Here is a 20,725-nt window from a genome sequence, read left to right on the forward strand (position 1 = left end):
AGGTTTGAAATCAGTCCACCTTAAAACCAACCCAATTCCGGTGTCCTATGTAGCTAAATCTAAACCCACCAAGAACAAACCAAAAATGAATTGAATATTCTTTCTTCTTTTCCTGATCAAAAAGATAGAGTCAGAATTGATGGAGAAGGCAGTTCTAAACCCTATACAAATACTTTAAATAATAACAAAAGGGCTTAGAGAAAATCACAAGCCAAATAAACAGCTTTTGGGATAAGTATTTTTCTTTACAAGGCTGCCCTCAGGGCAAAGTTGGTCTTTACACAGAATTAGATGAAAAGGACACATTTACAATTACAATGAACTGCCAAGGCTGCCAAGTCCAGAGGGACAGCCTAGTTCAGGTTCTAAGCAGCCCTTTATTTCCCAGAAGCAATACTATATTTATTAATTTATTGTGCACTGATTTTATGTATTTATTTGATTCATAGCCCATCTTGTGCAAGAGACTTGGGGTAAGCAGCAACATGTTAAAATATGATATCCTAAAATATTAAGCTTGCAGCATCACGTTCCTTGACCTACCAACCAATGAGACACAGGCCAGAATCACACATTTAGTGCATCTTTGGGGTTGGTATCAAATTCCCCACTATAACGGCAGAAGCACTTACCCCTTTTAATGAGCCTCAAAATGTAGTATGTTTCTTGCCTGATGTTGGCAGTGGTGGCAGAACAACATGACAGCACTGTGTTCTTATATGCTACAGAGGAAGAGGGGAGAACTCAACACTGTTCAAGTTCTTCTGGTGTCCTTAGACATCATATAAAGCCCATGCTGTTCATCTGTAGTTTTAACACCCTGAAATGAAATAATAAACATGCCATTCTCAATAGCAGCCATTTTCAGGATGAATGCATTGGTCCAAATGAATACAATTTACCAAGACATAGTTTAAAAGCAAACCACTATAAAGGAAACTGTTAACCTGTAATATTTTCCACACTATAAGAAAAATTTTACCAACCAGAAATCCAAGGGATCAACATTAGAATACTACAGATGACTGGCTTCCCATGATGCTTGGTTCCTCTTTGGATGGGCTTCATCTTAACCAAAGAGGAACCAGGCTGCTGGCGCTCAACATTAAAAAGGTGGCAGAACAGCTTGTAAACTGATCCTTGGGGGAAAGCCGACAGGAGCTGAGGTGACTTCGGTTCGGAATGCAGTGTCCATGGGAATGCAGACAGAGAGGGAGGTTTTTCTAAATCAACCACATACAAGCGAGGAGCATAGCAATGTGATAAGCGATAGTGTATACAAAAGGCTAAAGGCCAAAACACATAAATCCCAGATTAGGGACAGAGACAGAGTATACAAGTGTCTCTATGCTAATAGTAGAAGCATTCGACCTAAAATGGGGGAGCTGGAGTACAGAGTTTTGAAGGAGAACATTGATATAGTGGGCATTACAGAGACATGGTGGAATGAGGAGAACCAGTGGGATGCTGTTATCCCAGGCTCTACAGGAAGGATAGGACAGGGCGTATTGACGGTGGGGTGGCCCTCTACATCAAAGAGAGCATAGTGTCACATAAAATAGACAATGCAGGGGGAGCTGATTCCTCTACAGAAGCACTGTGGATATCAATACCAGGGGTGAAGCATAGTTTAACATTAGGAATATATTATCGTCCCCCTGACCAAAGTGCACAAGAGGATTCTGAGATGGAAAAAGAAATTAGAGAGGCCAACAAAAAGCAAAAAATATGTAGGTGGTAAATGAGGCGATTTTAACTATCCCCATATAAACTGGAAAAATGCATGTTCAGGTCAAAGTAAGGAGAGAACATTCCTAGATATGCTAAATGACTGTGGCTTAGAGCAGATGGTTGTAGAACCAACCAGGGGAGAGGTGATCCTAGATCTAATTCTATGTGGGACCCAGGACCTGGTGCGGGAAGTCAGTGTTGTTGAGCCGATAGGGAACAGCGACCACAATGCTTTCTGATTCTGTATCTCTGCACGCGAGCAAGTGACAACTACAAATGTAGTTACATTCACCTTCACAAGGGGAAATTTCTCAAAGATGAGGGGGATAGTGCGCAGGAAGCTGAACGGGAAAATCAAGAGAGTCAAAACTGTCCAAGATGCTTGGAGGTTATTTAAAAACACACAGTCTTAAAAGGCTCAGCTGGAATGTGTTCCATATACAAGGTTAGGAAAGGCAGCCCAGTCAAAAGAAAGCCACCATAGTTAGACAAAGGGAGGTTGAGGGAGGTATTGGGAAAAAAAGATGTCTTTTAGAAAATGCAAGTCCAAACTTAACTAATGAAGAATACCAGAGGAGAACACAAATGGTGGCAAAAGAGGAAAGAAAGTTAAAGCTGTAAAGGGGTAGGCAAAAAAGGATTATGAGGAACACATGGCTGCTTGAACATCAAGACCAGCAACAAACAGTTCTTCAAAGAACATCAAAAGCAAAAGGGAAGCCAGCTAGGGAAGCTTAGTGAGGCCCATTAGATGTGAAGGAACAAAAGGTGTGCTAAAAGATGACAGGGAGATTGCAGAGAAGCTGAATGAATTCTTTGCATCTGTCTTCACCCAAGAGGAGGTGAGGAAAATTCCTGCACCTGAACGAAGCTTCTTAGGAGGTGAATCCGAGGAACTAGCGAAGATAGTGGTACACAAGGAAGAAGTTCTGGCAGCCATTGATAAACTAAATGCTACCAAATCCCCTGGCCCAGATTGCATTCATCCAAGTTCTTAAAGAGCTCAAGCATTAAATTGCTGATGTTCTCACTTTAATATGCAACTTATCCCTGAAATCGGGCTCCATCCCTGAAGACTAGAAGATGGCCAATGTCACACCAATCTTTAACAAAGGAACCCAGGAAATTACAGGCTAGTCAGTTTGACATCTGTTCCTGGTAAATTAGTAGAATCTATCACTAAAGATAAAATTATAAAACATGTAGAAAAGCAAGACCTGCTGAGGAAGAGTCAGCATGAAACTTTTGCTGAGAGCACAAGTCCTGTTTCTACAAACTTCTACTAGAGTTCTTTGGGGTGTTGTAAACAGGCATGTGGATAAGGGGGAACCAGTAGGACATTGGTCTACTTGGATTTCCAAAAAGGCTTTTGGCAAAGTTCCTCACCAGAGACTGTTGAGAAAACTCAGCAATGAAGGAATAAGAGGGGAAGTCCTCCTATGGATTAGAAACTGGTTGAGGAACAGGAAACAAAGGGAGTGGGTATAAATGGGAAGTTCTCACAACGGAGAGATGTAGGAGGTGGAATTGTCCCCAAGGATCCGTTTTGGGACCAGGTGCTCTTTAACCTATTCATCTAAATGACCTGGAAGTAGGGGTGGGTAAGCAGTATGGGTGGCCAAGTTTGCAGATACAATAACAAATTAAGTGTAGGGTGGTGAAACCACAAAGGATTGCAGCTCCAAGCGGGACCTTGATAGATTAGGTGATGAGGTGGGCAATAAGAAATGGCAAATGCAAGTTCAACATAGCAAAATGCAAAAGTGATGCACATAGGGGGCAAAAAATCCAAACTTCACATACACGCTACAAGGGTCAGTGCTATCAGAAGTCACAGACCAGGAAAGGGATTTGGGCGTCTTAGTTGATAGTTCCAGTGGGGTAATGTCAACTCAATGCATAGCAGCTGTGAAAAAAGGCAAAGCTGCAAGGATTACATCATTGGCCTTGATATAAAGCTGCGGTGCGACCGCACTTGGAGTACTGTGTTCAGTTCTGGTCACCACATCTCAAAAAGGATATCGAAGAGATAGAAAAAGTGCAGAGAAGGGCAACGAGGATGATTGAAGGATTGGAGCACCTTCCTTATGGAGGGAAGAGGCTGCAGCATTTGGGGCTCTTTAGTTTGGAGAGAGGAGGCGTCTGAGGGGGATATGGATTGAAGTCTACAAAATTATGCATGGGGTAGAAAATGTTGACAGAGAGAAATTTTTCTCTCTTTCTCACAATACTAGAACCAGGGGGCATACATTGAAAATGCTGGGGGGAAGAATTAGGACTAATAAAAGGAAACACTTCTTCACGAAACGTGTGATTGGTGTTTGGAATATGCTGCCACAGGAGGTGGTGATGGCCACTCACCTGGATAGCTTTAAAAGGGGCTTGGACAGATTTATGGAGGAGAAGTCGATTTATGGCTACCAATCTTGATCCTCCTTGATCTGAGATTGCAAATGCCTTAGCAGACCAGGTGCTCAGGAGCAGCAGCAGCAGAAGGCCATTGCGTTCACATCCTGCATGTGAGCTCCCAAAGGCACCTGTTGGGCCACTGCGAGTAGCAGAGTGCTGGACTTGATGGACTCTGGTCTGATCCAGCAGACTAGTTCTTATCTTCTTATGTTCTTATGTTTAATGTACCAGTGTCCAATCAGATGTCATCACAGTGCCACAGCAGCCCCAACCTCTGGTTCCACTACCGTGGAGTTGAGGGGTGGCCAGCCACCGACAGCTTTGCCTCCTCTGCCAGCAGAGGTACCCTTGCACCAGCAGTGGGGTCAAAAGCAACATTGCAACAACAAAAAACCCCTGCACTCACTCCTCAATTTGCTCCACCACCCACCCACCCACCAGTAATGATTGTGCTGTTAGTATCCCATCTCTGTCTTTAGTCAGGAAAGCTGAATGACAGTCTTACTGTATGGGAGACATATCAGATTCATTGGATTCATTGTTACTCATGCAAACACTAGACAACATTTATGACTAGAAACTAGTCCAAATTTTTCAGTATCTTCAAGTAGATTTTGCTGTATGCAGGGACTGGTTGCAAACAAAAAAATTGGAGAGGACTATTTTATGAGGCTTGTTTTAAGCTTTTTTGGTATTTTATGTTTTGATGCTCTGGCTGGATTTTTAATAGTTTATTAATTATTGATAACATTTTGGGTGTTTGTGTTTTTATCGTACTGTAATTTGTAAGCTGGAGAGGCAACAGACATGTTCTAAATAAATGAATAAATAACACTCCGGCGAGGTAAAGGAGAAGGGTTCAGAAATAGAATGGGCCTGAATCTTGGAAAAAGGAAGGAAGGGGAAGACTTTAGATCTCATGAGGATAAAAGGAAAAGAATGAGAAAGTGAGATAAAGAGCTCTAAAGTATGCTTGCGACAGACAACGATAGGTATTTGTGTGCATGAGAATGATCTACAATGCCCAATATAAAATCAGATTGCAAAATACCATTTGAAAGGTAAGATTAAAAATAAACTAAATGTACTGAATGAAGTAAAACCCAAGTGGGGGTAGGGTTGGAAAATGGCCAGGAAGCACCATCACTAAAAACAGAAAACAGAAAATGAATGTTGATTGACTCCCAGCCACATCACAAAACATCAAAGATTGCAATCAGTCTGTTTTTCATAACAAAATACAAAAGCTACCAAAAGCAAAAAAAAAAAACCATCAGTTCAACTATCAACTGAAATTACAAATTTTATTTGAAAAGAAACTGTTTAAAATATCCTTGTAAAGTATAGAACAAAAGATACCACATTCAAGTCATATGACTGAACAGAATAGTCTCCATGGTCATCTATAAGAGTTTGGGGGAACCACTGTGGTTTTTAAGAATTACAAATCGGCTTACTTATTTTTGTGCAGATACATTCTTACATTGTGCATTTCAGTGGTCAGAAGGTTTTAATATACAAATATTTGGAATTTTTTCTCTTAAGATCACATTTACATTATATGCTACCTGTCTGTGGGAAATGTTCAAAGAAAAATCAGAACACTGTGAAATAAAGCTATAAATGCATATTACAATATACATTAACAATCTCACTTAGGAATTCACAAACATAGCTCTCAGACCTGGTAGCTATTAACGCAACATCTTCTGTAAATACACCATTTAAAAACCAGAGCCCAGGGAAAGTTCCAACCACACTGAAGGTTCCAGTCCAGTCCCTCATATTGTTTTGTATTTTCAAAATACATACAAAGAATGGTTCAATGAGCAAATAAATGCCTAGTATTAATTTCTGAACACAAGTCAACAGTGGTGACAAAATAGTCACATATGCTCAGCTCTGATGGAGGGGGTGCACCAGTAATCCTATATATAAAGATCACTGATTTCCATCAGGTCCCTCCAAGAACTTGGGGGGCCTTCAAAAAGATGTCAGTACCCCATAATGGTGAGTAGAGCTACAAAAAAAGTCCTGTATACGCTCACAATATATCTTGATTATAATCACAAACTTAGGAAGAATTTTAGAGTGAGAAGGCTTGACTAGTTGCCATGTGAGCAAAAACTGAAAGAACTAAAGCTCTTTTGTCATTTTGAGCCCATCATTTTTGAATCAACATCACCAGCATGCATCTCTGTGAGGAGCTAAGGCATGGTCCTGTAAGTGGAACTTCTGCTCACCACCACATTCACCTGAGGAACTACAATAAACAGTTTGTCCAGCCAATAGCACTCAAAAGCTGGCCTTTCCTATGGACTACAGAACTGAGTGTGCCTCACTCAGACCATCCTAAGAATCAGCCATAGTTCATCATGTTGTTTAGATGAATGTAATAAAGCCTTATCCTCCCCATTCTGAGCAGTGAAGCAAATTCACTTAAAGATTCTATAGAGGCAAAGAATGACGGCAGTGATAAAATCCTGTAATGGTGAAGGTGTATTTTATATTTTAATCAACTTTGATAATTCTTATATTGTTTTATGTGGGCTATCATGAGGTGTAGACATTGTAAAGTATGAGTGAGAGCATTTTGGACCATTTATTCCTGCCAGCTATAATGTTCAGCTTTCCATTTTTAATGAGTACCAGAGATCAAACACTGCTTTCTACTCTACTTAGAAAGCTTGAATCTATGTTATAGTCAGAATAGGATAAGAACCAGCACACCAGTTTTGCTTAGAGGGCCCTCACCCTGAGATTCATTCTCCATCATTAATTTATGTTTTTAACATAAGCCCATCAACATACCTAGGAGGTTTGGTTTTTTCCTTCAGTCATTCCTCACAAAATCTTGTATCACCACTTAATTCTTTTTAAAATAAAGGAGAGTTGTGCTATAAATAAGGAACAGTCAGGAGCAATAAACTTTGACATGAGGTACTTGCTAGGAAATTGAGCTTTCTGTTTTTAAAAAAGTGATTTAAGGAGACCTTTGTGTATTTTTCAAAGATAGGACCATGCTTTGACAAAAGCAAAGTCTAGGAATTTCTGCTCAGTTTATGGAATTTTAAAACTGGTTCTTTGAAACAGGAGAGGTCTAAAATGCAGTACTAGTTACACAGTGTAGCACAGCCTAAATTTGGCCAATTCCTGATTTCATAACTCATCCACTTTCCTTTGTGTTCTCTTCATTTCCATTACCATCATCCCACTGAGGTGTATATAATTATATGTGTGAAGTAGCACAATGTTATTTTAGATGGGAAATAATGAAAAATCACAAGGGCACAAGGACAGGATACATACATATGAAGAAAAATGAGCATCTTGCAGCAAAATGGCATGCATTAAAGAATGCTTGTCTAGATAGAGACTAAACTAGTACTTAAGCTTAGAAAACCTGATAGTGAGAAATGGGAATGTTTTGAACCCTGTGTAGGTAGTGGTATGGGGGGGGGGCAGTTAAGCTTTCTGAAAACGTATCACTTTTCCATTCAGCTTTCTCCTTCAGTGAAACTTGAAAGCTTGCATGTTTGTGTATCAGATTTGTAAATAGCTCATTGTGTATGCACCAAAGATCAAATGCTTTCCAGAAACCAGGCACAATACTTTTCTAATTTCAGATGTCAGCTCTTGTCTTCTTTCAGGCTATCCATGTACCACAAAAAACAAACATAGGTTGGAACTAGGAAAATTTGAATAGCCGTATAACTCTTCGCAAGACTGTCCTACATTTCAACCACTTGGTGTTCCTGCTTTATATTTATATGTTCTCAAATGTGTAGTCTGAACTCTCCAAAACCCAAAATCTGTCAAAGGTAACTTGGGGTGACAGGAGTCCATATCTACTGCACTTTGCAAAACCTACAGAAATATGAATTCACAATCTTTTGTTAACAAATTTCTGTCTCAAATGAGGTTCAGAGCTACTTCAAGATTCATGCGTGGTTGTTTTCTATTTGACTAAAAACATTTTCATTTGATTGTCTCAGAATGTCTACAGTAAAATAATAATGAGGATTCTGGAAATCACAGTTGCTCTAGGGCTTGACCTATGATAGGTGATCTGCCATAGACGATGGTCACTCCTAAAAGAGAAACAACTGAAGATCTATATCCAAGCTCATGTTTAACAAGAATTCCTGGGAATACATTTCCTTGCTTTATTTGCAAGCCAAGTAGTTAATGTTTCAGCAGTTGTTTGCAACTTGTCTGTTATCTAGAATAAATTACTCTTCTTAAAAATAATGTTATTCCACTAGGACAATGTCAGCTGTTTATTGATGTTGTTGTTGGATAACAGCCCAAATGAAGAGCAATGAACCATAATACAGCAAGCTGACCTTATAAAGTTGAATCCATTTCTGCACAGATCTAGTGATTCTCCTATACCATCTTCCTTTGATTTTTTAAAAATAAGACTGCCCAATATGAATTTATAAAGACATGCATTTAAAATGGCATAGTTAATATAATTTTTGCCTTCTAGCTCATAGTCTATAGTCTATAAGCAGTGTTATTTTGATATGTACAGTAACATCTTGTCTTTCTGTGTGCTAAAAATCACATTAGACTTCTGTATAACCTGCAATGAACATACCAAAGAATAAATTACAATAAATTACAACCTGCAATGAACAAACCAAATAATAAAATAAATCAAAGAAAGAGAGAGAGTAGAGGGTAGATGGTTCACAGTAGACAACAGAAGCAGCAGTCATGTTTCAAAAAGAAAAAGGGAACAGTATAGACAAAAATCCCCAAAGTCTCACAAGGCTAAATTTCCTCCCTCTACTTTGAACATACATAGATTTTTGTTGACTAATTGAGATCAATCCCAGTTGTAAATTGCCTAGAGATCCTTCTGCCCTAATTAAGCTACCAGAGGGAGCTGTTTATCAATTAACACTTGTTACAAATTATTAGTAATTATATGGACTTTGTGTATATGTGCCTGCCTTCAAAGCTGGGAGTGGCTGAGGCTCAATGATAGAACAAATGCTTTGGTTGTATAAGGTAGGACCCACCCCTAGCCTGCCCAGTGAAAGGGTCTCAGGGAGCAGGTGCTGTGAAAGACCTTTCTCTGTATGAACCTCTGGAGAGCTGCTGAGAGTCGGGAGACAAAACTGAGATAGATGGGCTTATTCAGTATCAGGTAGCTGCATGACCAAACCATGCCCATTCTTGGTAGCACTCAATGCACTTCCTATTCTAGTTGCGTTGCTTAAGAAAAGCTTCCTGCATCCACTTAGCTACATAATACCAAAAAGAACATTATTCTGCAGCTGCTAGCTGACCAGGAGTCCATGCATTACTCTTACCCTGTTTATAAGACATCAATAGAAGAAATGTCAATTAAGCCAATGGTATGAAATTTTTCAACTGTTACGAAGCAGGATTTATTGGAGATGGAGGTCCCTAATTTTTCTCTGAAAAACAAACATCTTAAAGGAAATTAGGTAAAAGTTGATAATGTATTCAAACATTAAAGCTACCTATTGCAGTGTGTAGTTCACTCTGTGATAATTTTAATTGCTTTAATTGAGATGCACAAGTCTGATTAATGTTTAATTCCTTTATATTTTTTCAAAAAGGGAGAAAGTCAAGTAGTTTGACATTTCTTCAATTATGTTAGATCTTTCTAGACTTCAAAGGAACGTTACATTAGACAGCTAGATACTGGATGAACTGATTAAAGAATAAAGACTCCTCATTATAATCTAAAAGTACAAAATTGGTTTGTGTAGCCTTTGGAAGTTGAAATTAAGAGCTATTGAGATAAATCTTGAGCTACAGTAATTAATCCAATTTATAGTCGGTCTTGCTTACTTGGTCGAGATTAGTAATGTAAAATGATCTATTGAGTTCAATTGAACATTTGTAATCCATGCTATGCTCAACTGATAAGCAGTTTCCATTTTGCTTTGCACAATAATTGTTTGGAGAAGGACTTCGTGAATGTGGGTCACTATCAACATAATACCCATCTTTGGTGTTGTTGAATTATATCCCTTAACAGGTAAGTCTTGCTCAAGACCCATAAAATAAGTAGAAACAGGACTGATATGGAAGGAAGGGAATCAGAGGTGGCAAGATCTGGCATGGTGTAGTTATGAGCTTCCAATACATGATTAAATAACTAATGAAAATTCAGTTTGAACACGTCCTGTTTGTTGGAACAAGTTGCTAATCCTCTGCTTTGCGCACTTGAAGTAGTCTGGCTATTTGTTTAGTAGTGGTATACTGTACTTTCAAATTCCATTTCCCAATGCTGTATTAAAGTTTCTATCTATTGAGAGTGGATATACATTGCAGAAAGGCAATGAAGAGAGAGAAAGAGTTACTTATTGGATTCTTAAGGAATAAGTCCGTGTGTAGATTGGCCACTATAGCTGCTAGGGAATTCCCCCTTGGGCCAGTGGCTAGCCTCTCTACTTGGGCTAGTCTAACCCAGGATAAGAGGTCCATATCTGGCTTGGGAAAGGCAGGTCCAAGCCCAGGCATGGCAAGCATAGCATGTATAGCTGTGGGAGGTGCCCAGGTGATCCTGTAACACAGTGGTTCTCAACCTGTGGGTCGGGACCCCTTTGGGAGTCGAACGACCTTTTCACAGGGGTTGCCTAAGACTCTCTGCATCAGTGTTCTCCAATCTCCATCTGTAAAATGGATAAATGTTAAGGTTGGGGATCACCACAACATGAGGAACTGTATTAAAGGATCGCAGCATTAGGAAGGTTGAGAACCACTGCTGTAACAGCACCCACTCCCTGAGGGAAAACAGAGGCTCCAAAAAGGGAGGGAAGCCTGTTGCTGAGGGTGGTTATTTTGGATAGCTGACTTTATTGGCCTAAGGCACTCCCCTCAACTCACGCACACACACAGGCCTTTTAAAACAGAACTCCTGTCAGGGCAAACTAATCTATAAGCTGCCACCAGAAACGGAAGTAAAACAAATGGAACATATAGAGAGGCTTTTGAACGCTGAAACACAAAACTGGATTTTATTTAAGAAACTTCTCTTCACAGGATGATTGTTCAGAGAGGCATGTAAGCTTTACATTAGGCAGGTACTTCTTAGTGGTTACAGAGCAAATGCAGGTTGTTTGTTTCAGTTACAAGCAGTTTCAGTAAAATTGGCTTTTCAGTACAGACTTTAGCATTAAACACGCACAGATGACTGTGTAAGAGCAAACCTTCCACCCACGGTCCAGAATCCACTCTTTAAACACCCAACCTTATCTCCAAAGGGATTTTACACTGCTTTAGGAGGGTCTCCATGTAATAAGTTTCCTTTTAGTCTCCCACCAACAAGACCTCTAGCCTCTGGTGTACACTGATCCTTCCTCTCAGACTCTCTGAGATCACTTAGAGCAGGGGTCGGGAACCCGCGGCTCTTGAGCCGCAAGCGGCTCTTTCACTCCTCTCCTGCGGCTCCACGGGGCTTCCCGCCCCGTGATGGTCCCAAGAAGAAGAGAGTCCCTGCGAGGCAGATTTCCTGCCCTGTCACTGAGGCGAACGTGGTGTCTCAGTGTCCCACCACCTCCACCGCCGCCACCAGGTCATTCACACGCAAGGCCGACCCCACCGCACGCGGCTCCATTTCTCCCCACCCTGCACGCCTCTGGCATGTGCAGAGCGCTCTCAGTGGCCTCACTCACACACACGCCCCTGACCTCATCCTGCGGCTTTTCCGGAGTGGAGATCCCAAGAAGGAGCAGTCAGGTGGGAGGGGCCTCTTGGAGGGAAGGGGAAGGAGCTCCTGGGTGGGGAGGGGGTTTTGCAGCGTGCAGCTCTCCGGGCTGACCAAGGAGGTTTCTGTGAGCAGCCCTTCCGGGTTCCATTTTCTCAAAGGCAAGCCTCCTCAAGCACGTGCAGGCAAGCAAACACGCTGCTGGTCATCCCAGCTCCCTCCGCCCATGTCTCCTCTGTAGCCCAGCTGCAGCCCGACCTCTGACCGGACTGGCCCTGCGCAGAAGCGGCTCCTCCAGGGCGTCCAGCATCAGGTCTGTGGGCAGCGATCACAAGAGATTATGGGCGCGGCGCAAGTTCGCTGGTAACCTACTCTGCAGGGCGTGGGGCCTCTTGGCCCCGAACTAGACCCTCCTTGCTTGCCAGCCCTTTGCCCGCCCGCCCGCCCGCCCGGGTCTGACCCAGACCCAAAGCGGGTTTGCTATGTCGATTTTCTTCCCAGCAGGCATCCAAGAGGCAGCAGACGCTGTTCTCCTTTTCCCCTTTTTATCCCCACAACAAATAAATAACCCCAATGTAGGTAGTGGTGGAGTGTGCCAGGCTGAGATAAGGTGACTGGCCCAAGGCTGACCACTAAACTTCCGTGGCAGTGCAGAGATTTGAACCGGGGTCTCCCAGACTCCAGTTTGCCAGCTACTTCCCTGGTGCTCTGTGGGCCTGACCCAGCAAAGAATACCCCAGAGCAGGGGGGGAGGTGTGGTAGATTTGGATTTCCCCCCCTACTGCATAGAGATGCTGCTGCAGATATAGCCTCCAACGCAGCCTAAGGGCAGTCTCTTTTTAAAAATGTATTATTATTATTATTATTATTATTATTATTATTATTATTATTATTATTATATAATTTTTCATAATTAACAAAACGAGGAAATACATGCATGCCTTATCAACAAAGAGAGCCTTTAAAGTTTCCCAATACTTTCCCACAAAAACCAAGTGTTGTTTCCTGAAAGCCCCATTGAGGGTGGCCCCTTTCCTTGTGGGGAATTAGGCCAGCTGGCCATGTGTTTTGGAAATGCTGTAAGGCCTGGTTTTTTTTTGGGGGGGTGGGGGGGTGGGGAGGAGAATACCTAGGTTGTAAAATGGAAGATAAAGGCTGATTTGGGTAAAGAATGAGCAAACACTCATATTGTGGCCTTCAAAAGATGTAGCATGAAATATTTATGCAGGGGCAACTTAAGTCAGCATTAGATAATAATCCCTATGCCAGTTATGGGCCAGAATTCTAGGATGGAGCTGTCAGGCATTTATATTTGGAAATTTCATAAATCTGCCAAATAATATAAATGTTATATGCTAATTTATAAAGGGATGCATTTATGTTGTAAAAAAAGTAACATAATTTAAATCTGACAGGAACTAAGTATTGCATATATATCAATTTCCCCCAAAAATTCTGGGTTTGTTTGAGAAAATAAACCACCACTACCCCTGAGTTCAAAATGTTCAAAATGTGTTTACATAAATAAAAAATTATTTTATCTATAGCACTTCATGGATTTCATAAGCAACACACTGTAATTGTTTATATACAAAGCGTAAAGGTAAAAAAAAACAATATATACAGTGTTATATTCATTTTAAATGTCAAAAAGTATTTGCGGCTCCACGTGTTTTCTTTTCCGTGGAAAACGGGTCCAAATGGCTCTTTGAGTGTTAAAGGTTCCCTACCCCTGACTTAGAGGAATCTGGCCACCTAACCTTCCTCTTTCTGTCTCTCAGGCCTCTCTGCCACTAGACAAGATCTCCAGACTAAAGGATCTGTGGGCTGACACAATCTGTGTCTGATTACTCCAAACTGCTTCTCTTTCCACACAGTCTCAATTCCCAATTCCTAATCCTTTACTGACAGGCTTCTTCCTGTTTTTAGAGCAGACAGCACACACTATCTGTGGCTGCCAGCGATACCATTACAGCCCAGCCAATCGGGCTGCTCTCTGGCTGTTACTGTGGTGCTCTTGCTCTGGCTAACTGCACCTTTGCAAATTAACCTTTGCAAATTGTACTGGGGAATAAGTGAGCCTAATCAGTCACAGACCCATGCAAAGGTGGGGTTGTTAGCACTTTCTCCTCCCTTCCTCCCTTCCCTCCTTCCCTGTGTGTTGGGGGTTTGTCCTGGACCATTTTTCTTCCCATTCTGCCCTGGAATAAGTATTTCTACTCTGCTTCTCTTCTAGGAGAAGTACACGTGATTCATAGGGTCACTATCCACTCACCATAAGCCGCGGGGTCACCTCTTTAAACCCGCAGCGGGGGGTCCTGGGCGCTCCCATCTCGGCTCTCACTCGCGGCGGCTGCCGAGATTTACCTCTCTCCCGCCTGCCTCCTGGCTCGCGGCTTAAAGTGGCTCTCCGCTAAAGTAGCACCCAAAACCCATGCCCCGCAGCGGGGTTGTCAAGCTCGGCTGTTTGCTTGGCGGCTGATTCGCTGTGGCGGCTCGCGGCAATCGAAGGGAACAGGGGCCATCTCTTGTTAAGTAAGTGTCACGTCCTAAAGAGATGCGCAGCGTAGTGATGGCGGCGTAGGCAAGCCGACATCCAGTGAGAATCCGCGTCTTCCGCGTCTCAACTTGTTCAAAGCCCGTGCGAGCAAATGGAAAATGTTGGCGCCCGGAATGAGGAAGTACAAGAGAGCGTCGTGCAAGCTGGCTTCTGCTTTTCACTTCAAACACTGCTGATGGCGTGTCTCCACAGAAGCGCAGCCAGCGATTTACTGCTGGCGTCAGCATGTGCCGGCGATCTTATGGGGGGGCTGTGCGCCTCTTTGATAGCGTTAGCACTCACGCTTCGTCTGAACATATCATAAACAACCTCTTCCCAGCCGTCACACTGGAGACCGCCCTCGGCTGGCAGCACGCCACTTTCATAACTCATGGCCTACGTTGACAGCAAATCGAGGGCTCCATTCCCCTCGTACCTTGGAACTCCTGCTCTTTGCTGCCAGCGTTATTCAGGAGTACAAACGTGTGGGGAACAAATGTCTCCGTGGTCAGAAGCCATGGAGGCTTTTCATTGCGGGGTCGCAGCGGCATTGCAGTTTAGTGAGGTAAGTGGGTAGTGGCCCATAGGAAGTTTCTAATTAATGCCCTTACCAGACCTAGACTACTTATCTTCAGCAATGCTGATTCTGCATGGGCCAAAAACAGCAGTGTGAAAACAGTTTGAAAACAGTATAAACCCTTTTACACCATTTTAAACCCTTTTACACCATTTTCACACTGTTTTCACCCTGATGTTTTTGGCCCATGCGGAATCAGCCCAAGTTTGCTATATCAAGTGTTTTCCAAGCATCTTCAGATTTCTACAATCCTTTCCAACCCCTTTCCCCATCCCTTCAAATAGCCTGGCATCTTGGGGCAGAGACAAGGGTTTTGTATCCTTGTATAAAGTAACTTACCTCTTGGGGACTGGAACAGAGCTGAGCAGCTGAAGTCAATCTTCAAGTGTTCTCTTCCTCTCTAAGGCCCCTTCCGCACATGCAGAATAATGCACTTTCAATCCACTTTCAATGCACTTTGCAGCTGGATTTTACTGTGCGGAATAGCAAAATCCACTTGCAAACAATTGTGAAAGTGGATTGAAAGTGCAGTATTCTGCGTGTGCTGAAGGGGCCTAAAAGGAGTCTGGGAGGACTCCGGTAGATAGACCTGCTTCTTCACCTATAAAATATGACTGGTGTGGGAGGCCTTTCCCAAATCACCAAAATGGGACATGCAGGTGGAGAAAGGCAGATCTTATGCTTAGATAATTTCATTTTCTCCAAGCCTGTGCCTCCTCAGCAGTTACTGAAAAGCAAGTTAACTTATGCCTGGGATGAAATAAAAGTTATAAGTTGAATAAAGCTAGTGCCAAATTGAGTGGCTCTCATCATACATTTTAAAAAGAAGATGCCCAACCTTAAAAAGAAGATGCCCAACCTGGTGCAAGAATACAACAAAACCAAACATACCACTCAATATTGCATTTGCCTGCTCTGTAACAGAGGATGTTACTGGTCTGTGGAATGGTGACCTTTCCTCCTTTTCTCTGCCAATTAGCAGGGGCGATTTTGGTGGACACTATCAACCCTGAGAATTTTATCCCACTTGGATGTCAAGCTTTTTTTTTTCAAAAAAAACCCTGCAAATAGTAATGTGTTTTCCATTTAAACCAATGTAAATATCATCCAATAAAACAAAGAGTCAAAGCACAAGACAAAACAACAGTAAAGAATCCAAACAAACGTTTAACATGAGCCGAACTATAAGACAGTTCTGTCCAGATCCTCTGAAGATGCCAGCCACAGATGCAGGCAAAACGTCAGGAGAGAATGCAGCTAGAACACGGCCATACAGCCCGGAAACCACACAGCACCCCAATTTCTGTCCATATTGTTGAAAGAGGGAAGGAAAAGTGCAGAAATTCCAACAAGTTAAAGAGAAAGTTCATTAAACTGTTATTCTGTTCGTGTAGATTGAATACTCTATTATGCTATTCGGTGCTGATTCATTAGAGTTAGTTTCTGCCCTTGTTTCTAATTATTGCTCTGCTTGTGCTTCTTGCATTTGTCCTTGTTGCCCATTATACTAGGAACCTACTCACCTTCTTTTAAAAAAAAAAAACCTCCTTTAAAACCATTTTTTTCTAGGAGACATTTGGCTTGAATCCTCATTTATTTTATTTATTTAAAACATTTCTATGCCACCTTTCCATCCAGCTAGGGTACTTGGAAAGGAAACCACCAAGGAAGACTCTACAGAGGAAGGCAGTGACAAACCACCTGTGCTTCTCACTTGCCTTGAAAGTCCCTTGCTGGGGTTGCCATAAGTCTGCTGCAATTTGACAGCACTTTATACATACACATATAAAATATTTAAACAATTAAATAAAACATATGAACACACATAATAACACAGGCAAGGGGGAGGGAGGGTCAGTAACAGTGGGGTTCAGATCTTTACTCTTTATCTCAATTGACCCATGTTCCCCAGTTTAACTAACTCTGTTTAACTAACTCTGACCTGCACCTGATTTCTTTACATGGAAACAATTTGGGTTGTTTCCAATGATTTTAGATGCCTTTTCTTTATTACTGCCCAGACTAATAGCAAACAACTGGGCTGGATTTGTACTGAGAAATAAGTATTTCAGTGCTTTTACATGAAATAAACTACAGATGTTAAGACTTATGGGATTCTGAAACATGGCTCTCTGTCTGAGAAATTACCTGATCTTCTTCATCACTGACCTCTCAAGTCTCTTGTGGTTTGGTGTCTGCCTCCATTCATTGCTGTCTGGACTGCTTGGCTGCCTGTAGATTCTAGGAAGTGTTTCCATTATACCTTATATGGCATCAGGTGGGATTCAAATAATTTAACAACTGGTTCCGGTGGTGGGATTGAAATAATAATTTAACAACTGGTTCCGGTGGTGGGATTGAAATAATAATTTAACAACTGGTTGTTTACAAGCACCATTTTGGTTCTGCCAAAGTGATGCTAACCTGCTGAATCCCACCACTGGTGGCATGCAGGCTCACTGGCACTTCCTACCTACATTGTTCGGGGGAAGAAGGAAACATGGCCCCAGATAACAAAAATAGTTGAGGCAATGACAGTCTATGCCAGGGGTCTGCAACCTGCGGCTCTCCAAATGTTCATGGACTACAAATCCAATTGGCCATGCTGGCAGGGGCTGATGGGATTTGTAGTCCATGAATATCTGGAGAGCCGCAGGCTGCAGACCTCTGGTCTATTCGTATATAGTATCAGAAAACCCTCCCAAAGGCAGTGAGGTAATCCAACGATTGGCAGAAAGTGGAACTTCTGAGCATCAAAAATAAGAATTGGAACAAACCTTTTCCTAATGTCTTGGCTCAAACACCTTACAGGTGCTCTTCCCTGTATTGTCAAAGGCTTTCACGGTCGGATTCAACTGATTGTTTAGGGTTTTCCAGGCTGTGTGGCCATGGTCTGTTAGATCTTGTTCCTAATGTTTCTCTTGTATCTGTGGCTGGCATCTTTAGAGGTGTATCACAGAGAAAAGTCTGTTATACACTGTGTCCAGTGAGAAGGGAATGTTTAATAGGGTATATATTGTCCATGTCCCAGGGCGGGGGAACCAATCAGTAAGTGTTTGGATGGAACTTGCTATGCAAAGGTGTGGTTGATTGCATTGTAATGCCGGTGGGGTTTTTCAGTCCAGTGAGTGATTCACATTTGCATTTCCTGCAGCAGCAACAGTCTTAGTGAATACAAACCCTGTGTCTGGGTGGAGTCCATTGTCCATGAACCCAGCATGCCCTTGGCCTTTGATTCTGGTGTTTTTAACTACTGGTAGCCAAGTTTTGTTAATTCTCAGAGTCTCTTCCTTGTTGAAGTTTTTTGGTGTTTGTGTTAAAACTCATATTAAGGATCACGAAAGACACTGTCGGCTTAACCATCCTAAAAAATCTGCAACAGCAGGACATGCTCTAAACAAAATTGGACATAACATTTTATTTGAAAACACTGAAATTTTGGACAACTCAGAAGGTTACTATGTCATCTACATAGGGAGGCCATTGAAATCCATAAACACCAAGAAAACTTCAACAAGAAGGAAGAGACTGGGACATGGACAATATATACCCCACTAAACATTCCCTTCTCACTGGATACAGTGTATAACAGACTTCTCTCTGTGATACACCTCTGAAGATGCCAGCCACAGATGCAGGCAAAATGTTAGGAACAAGATCTACCAGACCACGACCACACAGCCCAGAAAACCCGCAACAATCAATATTCTCTTCCCTCGCTGTTCCAGCACACCCACATCATAGGAAATCAAACCAGACAACATGTCAGAGTTACCACTAGACTGGAAGCCTTCCAACTCTCTCAAATTCAAAGCATTTCTAATATTCATACACGGAGGTCATGGTTTTAATAGATCATAGTAAGTAAAATTCTCATTGCATATCCTTTGCAGATAGGTACATGTTCCTTCTCAAAGTATACACTGAAGCAACTCTGGCAAAAAGACATCCTTCAGTTTAGTATAAATATATCTACAGAAGTGTGTCATTGAATTTGAGACTCTCAGATTTGGCTGTAAGTACCAAAGGCTCTCAAATATGAAAGACACTAAGACCCCTTCCACACAGCACAGGCAGAGCGGGTTGCAGTCGGGATAAAGTAACCCACTTTCCTATTTTCAAGTTCACATGCCTCCGTGCAGGCAGCAAACAGAGCCCATGGAAACAATGTGGGTTGCTATTGCACCTTTGCATCGAGTCACATTTTTTTCTTTTTTACTTACCTGCCTCTGTTGCATAGCTACACAGGCAAGCAGGCATGGACCCCCACAGCCACGCTGACATCTCATGATGGCATGAAACATCCCTGTGACCCTGCATGGGCACTCAGCTGCAAGGGAAGCATAGCCAATTCACTTGCAAGCAGCTGCAACTCGGGTTAAAACAAAAGAATCGTGCATGGCACAATTCTCAAAATACCTGTTTTGGGAGTCTTAACACAGGGCAGCCTTGCTTTATGGGTGGGATCCATATGAAGTTCCCTCCCCTCCTTGAAATGTTTTTTTTTCCTCATCCCCAGCCTGGGTTTTTTGGCCCTTACGGAAGGGGCTTAAGACAAGAGCCAGGAAGCAAAATGCAAATATGGGAGCAATTAACCTGCAAAGTAGTTGCTCAAACCAGTATATGTTGTATGAAGTGAAGTTTTAAAGAGGCAAAGATACATTAGAAGATTTGGGGGAGTCATTGAACCTTGAATAGACCTGAACTGAAGGCTTTAGGATTACTGAAGGACTGGGTTTGTTTTATGAATACTACCTTTGGGGCAAATAATTAGCATAAATGAATGCATGAAAGAGGAGTGAATTAATTTAACACATTTCATTTAAATCAAGCTAGGATCAATTTTTTCAAACCACATCACGATATTTGATCCTATGCTTTTTTTTACTCAGAAAAAAAATCCTGACTTTAGTTGGAAGGACTTCCAAATTACTGAACAGGATTAGTCTAACTACAATCCTGTCTAGTAAATGTTGTGATGTGACATCATCCCATGGATCAGTAATGACCTGGTGACTGCTCCTTTACCTTTTAAAGTCCCGTGGAGTTCAATGGTACTTTCTGTCAAGTTACTATGCATAAGAGAGGCCTTCTTCAGACTCAGTGTATATATTACAAAGCAATCCCATCAATTTCATCACTGAGACATCAAACAAGTTGCAGATGTAGGAGTCGTTATTTGTTTTCTAGTAGATACAACAGCATTTGTCAGCATTGCCCTATTTTGTCAGCAACCCTATTTTGGCTAGCACTGAGGAAAGTCTTTCTGAGCTATGGGAAGGCTCTGAAGAGAAAGGGGGAGGTGGTGCTGAGTAATTGACTATGTTGCAGAACTGGAAAGTGTGTGTGTACCACAAGCCGAAGCAAAGGACCACTATGACAAATCAAAGCCGTTACATATTGTGGAATCTCTTTGATTGTGGCAACTAATGAGAATCCTGAGGATAACTCAAATGTACAATGTCAGGATGCTATGTTACAAAAAACAACCATGTGTACAAAGCAATTGAGACAGCTGAAATTGTGCACCCTGCCATTCTGTTATTAAAATAAGTACATAGCTGTGCAGTCAAGATTGTCTGCAACAGAACAAAGCTCTTCTCCTGGTGTTACAATTTCTGATCTGTAAGTATAGGACTTAATCCAGTCTTTTTGGCTAATAAACAGTCATATTTCTTTGCCAATGAGTCTTTTTTCAGGTCTGTGTAGGTTTCTTCTAGGAAAGAGAAAACTCTATTCCATTTGTTAGTATGATGTCAATTTACAATATAATTGG

This window comes from Sphaerodactylus townsendi, linkage group LG05 (assembly GCF_021028975.2).
Source record: "Sphaerodactylus townsendi isolate TG3544 linkage group LG05, MPM_Stown_v2.3, whole genome shotgun sequence".
In the NCBI taxonomy this organism is placed as follows: Eukaryota; Metazoa; Chordata; class Lepidosauria; order Squamata; family Sphaerodactylidae; genus Sphaerodactylus; species Sphaerodactylus townsendi.